The sequence below is a fragment of the Terrapene carolina genome, unplaced genomic scaffold, assembly GCF_002925995.2.
Source record: "Terrapene carolina triunguis isolate 2854851 unplaced genomic scaffold, T_m_triunguis-2.0 Scaffold495, whole genome shotgun sequence".
Lineage (NCBI taxonomy): Eukaryota > Metazoa > Chordata > Testudines > Emydidae > Terrapene > Terrapene triunguis.
Window position 1 is genome coordinate 1,517,842 of NW_020664846.1, and position 10,147 is coordinate 1,527,988.

A 10,147-nucleotide genomic window follows, 5' to 3' on the forward strand; every position below is an offset into this window, starting at 1 on the left:
TGTGTTCTGACAATACAAACTTGTTTGTTTTTCCCTTTAAAAAACTCAGGTATAAATGCTGCTCTGAAGTTAGCCAATGGATGCCCCAGTTATCTCAGGTCCCACCTCCCGCAGGTCCCCACGGCTAGGAACATTCGGCTGGGTCTGAAGTTCAATATAGACAGATGTGGTTAGAATTTTTACGGCTGCGTAACCCAGGCCTGCTCAGTGCGGCGCTCTGTCCCCCTCTAGTGGCACCTCGTCCAGCCACAGATTAATGGGCCTGGCTAAGACGCATGCGGCTTTTAGCTCATGCAGAGGCTCATACCCTAAGCTTCAGAGGTCCCAGATTTGATCCCGGCCGCCGACAGACCCCAGAGTTACAGCTGCACCCAACAAGTGTATCTTATCACTTGGCTTGCAAACAGACTGGCCCTTTAAAGAGCCAGAACCACAGACTTAAGGGAAGTGGAGTGGGCCAGTGTCTGATGAACTGAGCTATTGGAAGAAAGATGGGCCCAACGGGATGAACGGATTAAACTTGTATCAAATCACCATGAATCCCTCGGGACGGTCTGACCTACCGCGTCTCCACGCTGCCGAAGTCCCTTCCTTACCTTTTGCACAGGGGGCTTGGCTGGCGGTTGTTGTTCACACCCACCATCTCGGAGGTGAAAATTGAGGCAATCTGCTTTGTGCTGGTTTCCGGCTGTAGCTATCGGCCAGGCAGCAGCAACGCCGGCCAGATTCAGTCTCTCAGGGGCCCTTCCTAGCCTGCACCTAGACCCTTGTTCACCCCCAGGCTTTAGGAACTTCACATCTAAAGCCCCTGCCCACCTGTCCAGGGAATTCCTTCCCTCCTCCCAGGCACACGGGCCCCCTTGCCTCCCCCTACAGGGGATGGGGTGTGTGTGTGTATGGGAAATAAAATGATCAAACCCGAAAGCGACAGAGAGGTAGCAACCTGGTCATTGTATCCACCGGCTACACTCCCCTCCCACAAACCCACTCAGGCTCAGTGGGACTGAAATGCGCCCCAGGACGGAGGCTTCCTCAGCCAGGCAGATCTGTGGCTGCTCTGACCCGCAGCCATTCAAGTCACACAGGTAGCCCTGCGACTGCCACTGGGCTGGCCATGCAGAGCCAGCGCTACTGCTGCCAGGTGCCAGGCAGGTGTGTGCGTGTGCCAGCCCCATGCAGGGTGGAAAACCCAGAGCAAGGCAGGAGTCCCAAACAGAGACCTCACGTGCTCCACGGACCTCACTAGTCCTGCTTGTTGCAGCTGAATTCCCTAGCCAAGCAGAGCCCAGGGTGACCCACTTTCCCCACAGCCAGAGCCAGAGTCCACAGTCACAAGACAGGCGTCAAGAGGCAGCTGGGTGAGGAGGCAGGAGACAAACTGGAGGTTGGGAAGCACAAGTCAGATGCCGGGGTGAAGCCGAGTCAGGATGCCAGGAAATCAAGGTGGGGAGAGTCTTCCTGTTCCTGCTGCTGGCTTCGGTAGGGCCAGCGGGCCGATCCGCCAACAGAGCCTCAACCTGCGGCTGGGCTTTGAGAGTCCCCGGTAGGCTACGCCAGCAGGCCGCCAGGTGGAGGAGCATGGCCTGGATCCGAGATCCATGGCTTAGGACAGCCAGGCTGTACCTTCCTCAGCGTCTCTCCGTTCTCTTCCAGGCACTGCATCAGAGCATGTCACGGACTCCCGCCGAACATCAAGCAGAGCTGCGCTCAGGCAGAGCAGTCGTTCCTGTAAACTAAGCCTGCCAGAATTAGCTTGGTTTCCTTTCTCCTGACGGTAGCATCTCGACATCTGTTGAGGCGAGAAGACAGTAAATGAAGTTTTATTTTGATTTCTTTACAAGTAGAAGGAACAAGACTTAAAACAAGCCTGATACGGGATCTGCAGTGCCTGTAATTTCACAGCAGGATTATCAGAGACTGCAGCGGCATAGAGAGGTGAAGTTGCAGAAAACCTCAGTGCTTCTAAAAAACACCGGGGGAAATCCTGGCTCCCTTTACTACAGAAAAGTTAAAATAACTATAGCCCATGTGAGGGGCGGGGGTCTTGCATGTTTTGGTACAGATGATGGCTGAGAGAAATTCAGCTGGTCTGGGAAAGCCTAAAACGCCTGCAGACTTCAAACATAAAATACAATCTGAACTCCAGCCCAAGACAGAAATTCCCTGCACTCTTGGCCAATGCAGCTGGCGTCTGTCAGGAGGGGACTGGAACTTGAAAGCAAAAGGAAAGGAAAAAGGAAAGCCAAAATTGTGCCTGAAAGGGGAACGAGTCCCACATTCTGAAAACCTCACCCAGTGCCATTTGGGATGCAGTGAAAGGCAGAGGCAGAAGGGCAGCACTTCGACAACACTGGAATTAAACCCAAGGTTAACTGGAGTGAATGGAGTACGCAGCGCAGCCGGCCAGTCAGGAAAGGGAATGGGGCTGGGGCTGGATCTGAGGTGATTCCAAGGTTACCATTAACGGTCCAGTGTTGCCTGCAGATCAGTGGCCTTTGCCTAGAATAGAGAACGAATGGATATAAACTGGCCGTGGGGAAGTTTAGGCTTGAAATTAGACGAAGGTTTCTAACCGTCAGAGGGGTGAAATTCTGGAACAGCCTTCCGAGGGAAACGGTGGGGGCGAAAGACCTCTCTGGCTTCAAGATTAGGCTAGATAAGTTTATGGAGGGAATGGTTTGATGGGATAACGTGATTTTAGTCAATTAGGCAATAACGTGCCATCGCTGGTAAAATGTGTGTCCGGTTGGAGAATCTTGCCTGTATGCTCGGGGTTCTACTGATCGCCATATTTGGGGTCGGGAAGGAATTTTCCTCCAGGGTAAATTGGCAGAGGCCCTGGAGGTTTTTTGCCTTCCTCCGCAGCATAGGGCAGGGGTCACAAGCTGGAGGATTCTCTGCAACTTGAAGTCTTTAAATCACGATCTGGAGACTTCAACAGCTGAGATAAGGGAAATTGGGTGGGCCAGCTTTTGTGGCCTGCATCATGCGGGAGGTCAGACTAGATGACCATAATGGTCCCTTCTGACCTTAAAGTCTATGAGTCTATGAGTCTAGAGGCTGTATTTGCCTCATTGGCTGGTGGGAAGCTCTTCTGCCAGGCTGACCTCACCCAGGACTATCTGCAAATGGGACACACACACACACACACACACACACACACACACTTTCTTCACCATAACAGGCCATTGTTTGGAGCAGGGGCTGCACCTGCTATTTGGCAATGAGCCATGGACTGGGTATCACGGGGGATTCCTGGCTCTCCGTGTTAACCGGACAGTGACTAGTTATGGGAACTAGAGAGAGCGCACATGAACACCTGCTAAGGGTACGTGGGAGCCTGGCTGAGTGTGGGCTCAGAGCAACAAGGAGAAAGGGGAATTTTTCAGAGACTCGGGTGTTGTGACCAGACCATTGTCAAAGGCAGTTTCCATAAATCACAAGAGAAAGCTGAAGCTGTCCTTAAGGCCCCAAGGCCAAGCTGTGTCCCAATTCCATTCCTTCCTGCTCACTCAGGGTCACAGGCTTTTATTTAACATGGCAAACACAACTTTTCCAGCAAAAAATGCAGATTTGGCAACAGTGACATTTCACGAATTTGTGTCGGTTTCACCACATTGTTCATTTAGTAAAAAACAGACAAAAAATTCCAAATAAATGGAAACATTTCATTTTGACATTTTGGGGATGAAGAGTTTAATCAGAAAAATGTGAATGACAATTGGGAACTGTTTAAGAACACTTTACTATGTAAGCAGAGTCAGGATGAGCTCTACGCTGACATCTGGTGGTGAATTGTGGCGAGTGTGGAAAAGAACTTCAGGGGCTGATCTTGTTTGCATAGGCACACCCACCCCGCCTAGCATGAGCCCGGGGCAGCCCAAAATGGTCACTTTGGCTGTTGTGTGATCCCCAGTTTCTCTGTTATCGGGGCAAGAGGAATAAAGTGTTGTTACCCTGATTATGTGAATCAAGGACAGTGAAACTGTTTTATGACAGAGGGTCTCACCATCAACTAAGTAGCACGCGCTAGACAAGGGACATGGGTTCCAAAACTCAGTGAATTGAGAGAGGATGGGGACAGATATAACCCAGAGAATTTTTTCACTTCAAGGTCCCAGAAACAAAGGCAAGGTTTTCATCTTGAGGCCAAAAGACCAAAAACATCAAGACACTTGATCAAGGCCTAGGATAGACCAAGAGACTACCTACACTTGACCAGAGCTTTGTATCTGATGGTATAGGCACCCTTTGAGGGCCTGAAACACCAATTTTTCTCTCCACTGTTGAATAGCAGAGCTAATTTTGATTCTATTGAGAGTCTAGTTACAGGCCACTATGCAGAATTCACTTTGGGCCAATGAAAAAAGAACAGGAGTACTTGTGGCACCTTAGAGACTAACAAATTTACCAGCACTGGGGCTCCCCTACTACAAGCTGAAATCACTCAAGAGCTAAAGTTACTAAGAGCTGAGTGCTGTGTTAACTAGTGGGAGAGCCTGAAGCTATATTGCTAAGCAGCTGGTGGAGTGGCTGGCAGAGTAGAGCAGTTTGTGGGACGGCTGGTGGAGCGGTGAGCGGAGTGGAGAAGAGCAGTTTGCGGGGACGGCTGGAGGAGCTGGTAGAGCGGAGCAGTTTGTGGGGCGGCAGGAACGGCTCACGGGACAGCTGGTAGAGTGGAGTGGAGTGGAGTGGCTCGTGGTGAAGGCTGCAGCGGAACCCCACGGAGAGGCGGGCAGTTGGCCTCAGACCACGTAAGGTGCCCCTTAACACCCTGTGTGCCCCCTTTCTCGCCCCCCCCCCATTTCCACCCAGGCTGGGGTAAAACCCTGCAGATAAACTTTTGAACTCTGGGGCTGCACTGACCAGGGGCAGAGACTTTGGGTGATTTTTGGGTTGCTGGATTCAAGAACCAAAGGGAAAGGACACTGCCCAATTTGCTGGGGTGGGTCTTTTGCTCAGGGTTTGTGTTATGAATCCTGTTTGTGGTGTTTTTCCAATTTACTGCTGATGTCGTTTACCTCATGTTATTAAACATTTTCTGCTACACTCAGACTCCGTGCTTGCGAGAGGGGAAGTATTGCCTCTTAGAGGCGCCCAGGGAGTGGTATGTAATTGTCCCAGGTCACTGGGTGGGGGCTCGAGCCAGTTTTGCATTGCGTTATTGAAACGGAACCCCTAGATACTGAACCTGGCCCTTGTTGCTTCCAACTCAGATAGGCAGAAGGGTTACACTAGATGCCCAAAAAGACACAACCCCACAATTGAGAAAGAAGGCCGTAGGGATTAAAAAACCAACCTGGTTTAGAGGGGAAGCGAAGGTGAAGTGAAGTTGACAGTAATGAATATAACTCAGAAGCTAGGAATTGGAGAAAATTGATAAGGGAAGCAAAGGGACTATTGCCAACCGGGCTGTGGGTGGTCAGGTCTAGTGGTGAAGGCAAGAGTTTGGCCTACTGGTAAGAGTTGGGTCCAGGATGGGTGGAGTCCAGGAAATGAGAAAAGGGTCAGTACTGGAAGAGCAGAAGCCAAGCACCAGAGCTGGGGTGGGTAAACCAGAGTCATAAGCCAGAGGCGGAGCCAGGGATCAGGACAGACGCCGAATGTCAGAACCGGAGGGTCAACCGGAGTCGTAAGCCAGAGGCAGAGCTGGGAAGTAAAACCAGAAGTCTGAAGCCGGAGAGAAGCAGGGGGCTGGAGCAGAGACTGGAACAAGGGCAAACACAGCTGCAGGCATGGCATGCTCTGAGCAGCCACGGATCTGCAGTGGGGGACAGGCTTATGAGCAGGACTGCTGAACCAGCAGCCTGCCAGGGGCTGTGGCCACTCTGAGAGTGCTAAGGCAGGGCAGCTGGGCTCCTTAGTTACCTTGCAGCATAGTCAGTCAGGGAACAGGCCAGCAACTGGTCCTAGCTGGTCTGATCCCTGACAGGGCCACAAGGAGAAATCTATGGCCAGCAGAGTTAAGGAAACTATGAGGAGTTTTTTAAGTATATTAGGAACTAAATGAATCCTGACAAAGATATTGATCCATTACTAGATGGAAAGGGTAGAATTAGCAATCATAATGCAGAAAAGGCAGAATATATATATATATAGTGTTCTGTATTTTGGAAAAAACAGATGATGTAGTTATATCATATGATAACACTCTCTCCGTTCCATCAGTATCTAAGGAGGATGTTAAACAGTGGCTACTGAAGTTAGACATTTTTAAATCATCAGGCGCAGATAACTTGTATCCAAGAGTTTTAAAAGAGCTGGCTGAGAAGCTGGCGGTATTGTTAATGTTGCATTTCTATAAATCCTGAACACTGGGAAAGTTCCAGAAAATGGTAAGAAAGCTAATGTTGTGTCAGTATTTAAAAAGGGTAAATGAGAAGCCCTGGGTAATTAACAGCCCTAGGCCTGTTAGTCTGACATCAATCCCAGGAAAGACAATGGAGTAGTTGATACGAGACTCAATTAATAAAGAATTAAAGGAGGGTGATGTAATTAGTGCCAATCAACATGGATTTATGGAAAAAAGATCCTACCAAACTAACTTGATAACTTTTTTTGATGAGATTACCAGTTTGGCTGATAAAAGTAATAGTGTTGATGTAATATACTTAGACTTCTGTAAGTGATTTGACTTGGTACTGCATGACATTTTGATTAAAAAACTAGAATGATATAAAATTAACATGGCCCCCATTTAATGGATTCAAAGTTAGCTAACTGACAGGTCTCAAAATGTAACTGTAAATGGGAAATCATCAGCAAATGGGCGTGTTTCTATTGGGGTTGGCAGGGATCAGTTCTTGGCCCTATGCTGTTTAGCATTTTAATTAATGACCTAGAAGAGAACATAAAATCATCTCTGATAAATTTACAGCTGACACAAGAATTGGGGAAGAGGTGAATAAGGAAAAGGACAGGTCACTTGTACGCAGTGATCTGGATCGCTTGGTAAGCTGGGCTCAAGCAAACAGTATATGCTGTCATATGGCTATGTAAATGTATATCTCTATCAGCAAAGAATGCAGACCATACTTACAGGATGGGGGCCTCTGCCCTGGGAAGCAGTGACTCTGAAAGAGATTTGGGGATTGTGGGATTTTGAACAGTGCGACGCTGTGGCAAAAAGCGTTAGTACAATCTTTGGCTCCATAAACAAGGGAATCTTGAGGAGGAGTAGAGAGGTGATGTTACCTCTGTATTTGGCACTTGTTGATGAAGAGGTGTTGCCAATTGTTTGACTACATTCGTGGTTTGCTCTTAAAAATGTTCAAGAGAGCAAATAACTGCACTTAGTTAAATTTATCGTCTAAAGACAAACAGTGAACGAGGAAAAGGAGACATACAGACCATCCTTCTGGGAAGCAAATTCTGGCAGCATGTTCTCCTTACGCAGAAGGCGTGTGTGACGGGACGCACTCGCCCCACATCGGACGGGGAAGGGTTAACCCTACATTGTGGGCTGAGGAAACCACGCCCACTCTACTGGGCATGCTCCAAGTGCACCAGTATAAAAGGGAGCAGCTCAACGCAGTTCATAGAATCATAGAATATCAGGGTTGTGTCAAGGCTGCTTCCCCACTCTGAACTTTAGGGTACAGATGTGGGGGCCTGCATGAAAACTTCTAAGCTTAACTACCAGCTTAGATCTGGTCCGCTGCCATCACTCCCAATGTGCTAATTCCCTTCCCTGGGTAGCCTTGAGAGACGCTTCACCAATTCCCTGGTGAGTACAAATCCAAACCCCTTGGATCTTAAAACAAGGAGAAATTAACCATCCCCCCTCCTCTCTCCCACCAACTCCTGGTGGATCAAGATCCAACCCCCTTGGATCTAAAAACAAGGAAAAAATCAATCAGGTTCTTAAAAAGAAGGCTTTTAATTAAAGAAAAAGGTAAAAATCATCTCTGTAAAATCAGGAGGGAAAATAACTTTACAGGGTAATCAAACTTAAAGAGCCCAGAGGAATCCCCTCTAGCCTTAGGTTCAAAGTTACAGCAAACAGAGATAAACACTCTAGCAAAAAGGTACATTTACAAGTTGAGAAAACAAAGATAAAAACTAACACGCCTTGCCTGGCTGTTTACTTACAAGTTTGAAATATGAGAGACTTGTTCAGAAAGATTTGGAGAGCCTGGATTGATGTCTGGTCCCTCTCAGTCCCAAGAGCGAACCACCCCCAAAACAAAGAGCACAAACAAAAGCCTTCCCCCCACCAAGATTGTCCCCTTATTGGTCCTTTGGGTCAGAAGTCAGCCAGGTTACCTGAGCTTCTTAACCCTTTACAGGTAAAAGGATTTTGGAGTCTCTGGCCAGGGGGGATTTTATAGTACTGTAAACAGGAGGGCTGTTACCCTTCCCTTTATAGTTATGACAGGTTGGAAGGGACCTCAGGAGATCATCTAGTCCAACCCCCCTGCTCAAAGGAGGACCAACCCCAACTAAATCATCCTGACCTTAAAAACCTCTAAGGAAGGAGATGCCACCACCTCCCTAGGTAACCCATTCTAGTGCTTCACCACCCTCCTAGTGAAAAAGATTTTCCTAATAACCAACCTAAACCTCCCCCACTGCAACTTGAGACCATTACTCCTTGTTCTGTCATCTGCTACCACTGAGAACAGTCTAGATCCATCCTTTTTGCAACCCCCTTTCAGGTAGTTGAAAGCAGCTATCAAATCCCCCCTCATTCTTCTCTTCCGCAGACAAACAATCCCAGTTCCCTCAGCCTCTCCTCATAAGTCATGTGCTCCAGCCCCCTAATCATTTTTGTTGCCCTCTGCTGGACTCTTTCCAATTTTTCCACATCCTTCTTGTAGTCTGGGGTCCAAAACTGGACACAGTACTCCAGATGAGGCCTCACCAATGTTGAATAGAGGGGAATGATCATGTCCCTCGATCTGCTGGCAATGCCCCTACTTATACAGCCCAAAATGCCGTTAGCCTTCTTGGCAACAAGGGCACACTGTCGACTCATATCTAGCTTCTTGTCCACTGTAACCCCTAGGTCCTTTTCTGCAGAACTGCTGCCTAGCCACTCGGTCTGTAGCAGTGCATGGGATTCTTCCATCCCAAGTGCAGGACTCTGCACTTGTCCTTGTTGAACCTCATCAGATTTCTTTTGGCCCAATCCTCTAATTTGTCTAGGTCCCTCTGTATCCTATTCCTACCCTCCAGCGGATCTACCACTCCTCTCAGTTGAGTGTCATCTGCAAACTTGCTGAGGGTGCAGTCCACGCCATCCTCCAGATCATTAATGAAGATATTGAACAAAACCGGCCCCAGGACAGACCCTTGGGGCACTCTGCTTGATACCGGCTGCCAACTAGACATGGAGCCACTGATCACTACCCGTTGAGCCCGACGATCTAGCCAGCTTTCTATCCACCTTATAGTTCATTCATCCAGCCCATACTTCTTTAACTCGTTGGCAAGAATACTGTGGGAGACCGTATCAAAAGCTTTGCTAAAGTCAAGGAATAACATGTCCACTGCTTTCCCCTCATCCACAGAGCCAGTTATCTCATCACAGAAAGCAATTAGGTTAGTCAGGCATGACTTGCCCTTGGTGAATCCATGCTGACTGTTCCTGGTCACTTTCCTCTCCTCCAAGTGCTTCAGGATTGATTCCTTGAGGACCTGCTCCATGATTTTTCCAGGGACTGAGGTGAGACTGACTGGCCTGTACTTCCGTGGATCCTCCTTCTTCCCTTTCTTTAAAGATGGGCACTACATTAGCCTTTTTCCAGTCATCCGGGACCTCCCCCGATCGCCATGGGTTTTCAAAGATGGCCAATGGCTCTGCAATCACATCCGCCAACTCCTTTAGCACCCTTGGATGCAGCGCATCTGGCCCCATGGACTCGTGCTCGTCCAGCTTTTCTAAATAGTCCTGAACCACTTCTTTCTCCACAGAGGGCTGGTCACCTCCTCCCCATGCTGTGCTGCCCAGTGCAGCAGTCTGGGAACTGACCTTGTTTGTGAAGACAGAGGCAAAAAAAGCATTGAGTACATTAGCTTTTTCCACATCCTCTGTCACTAGGTTGCCTCCCTCATTCAGTAAGGGGCCCACACTTTCCTTGACCTTCTTCTTGTTGCTAACATACCTGAAGAAACCCTTCTTCTTACTCTTAACATCTCTTGCTAG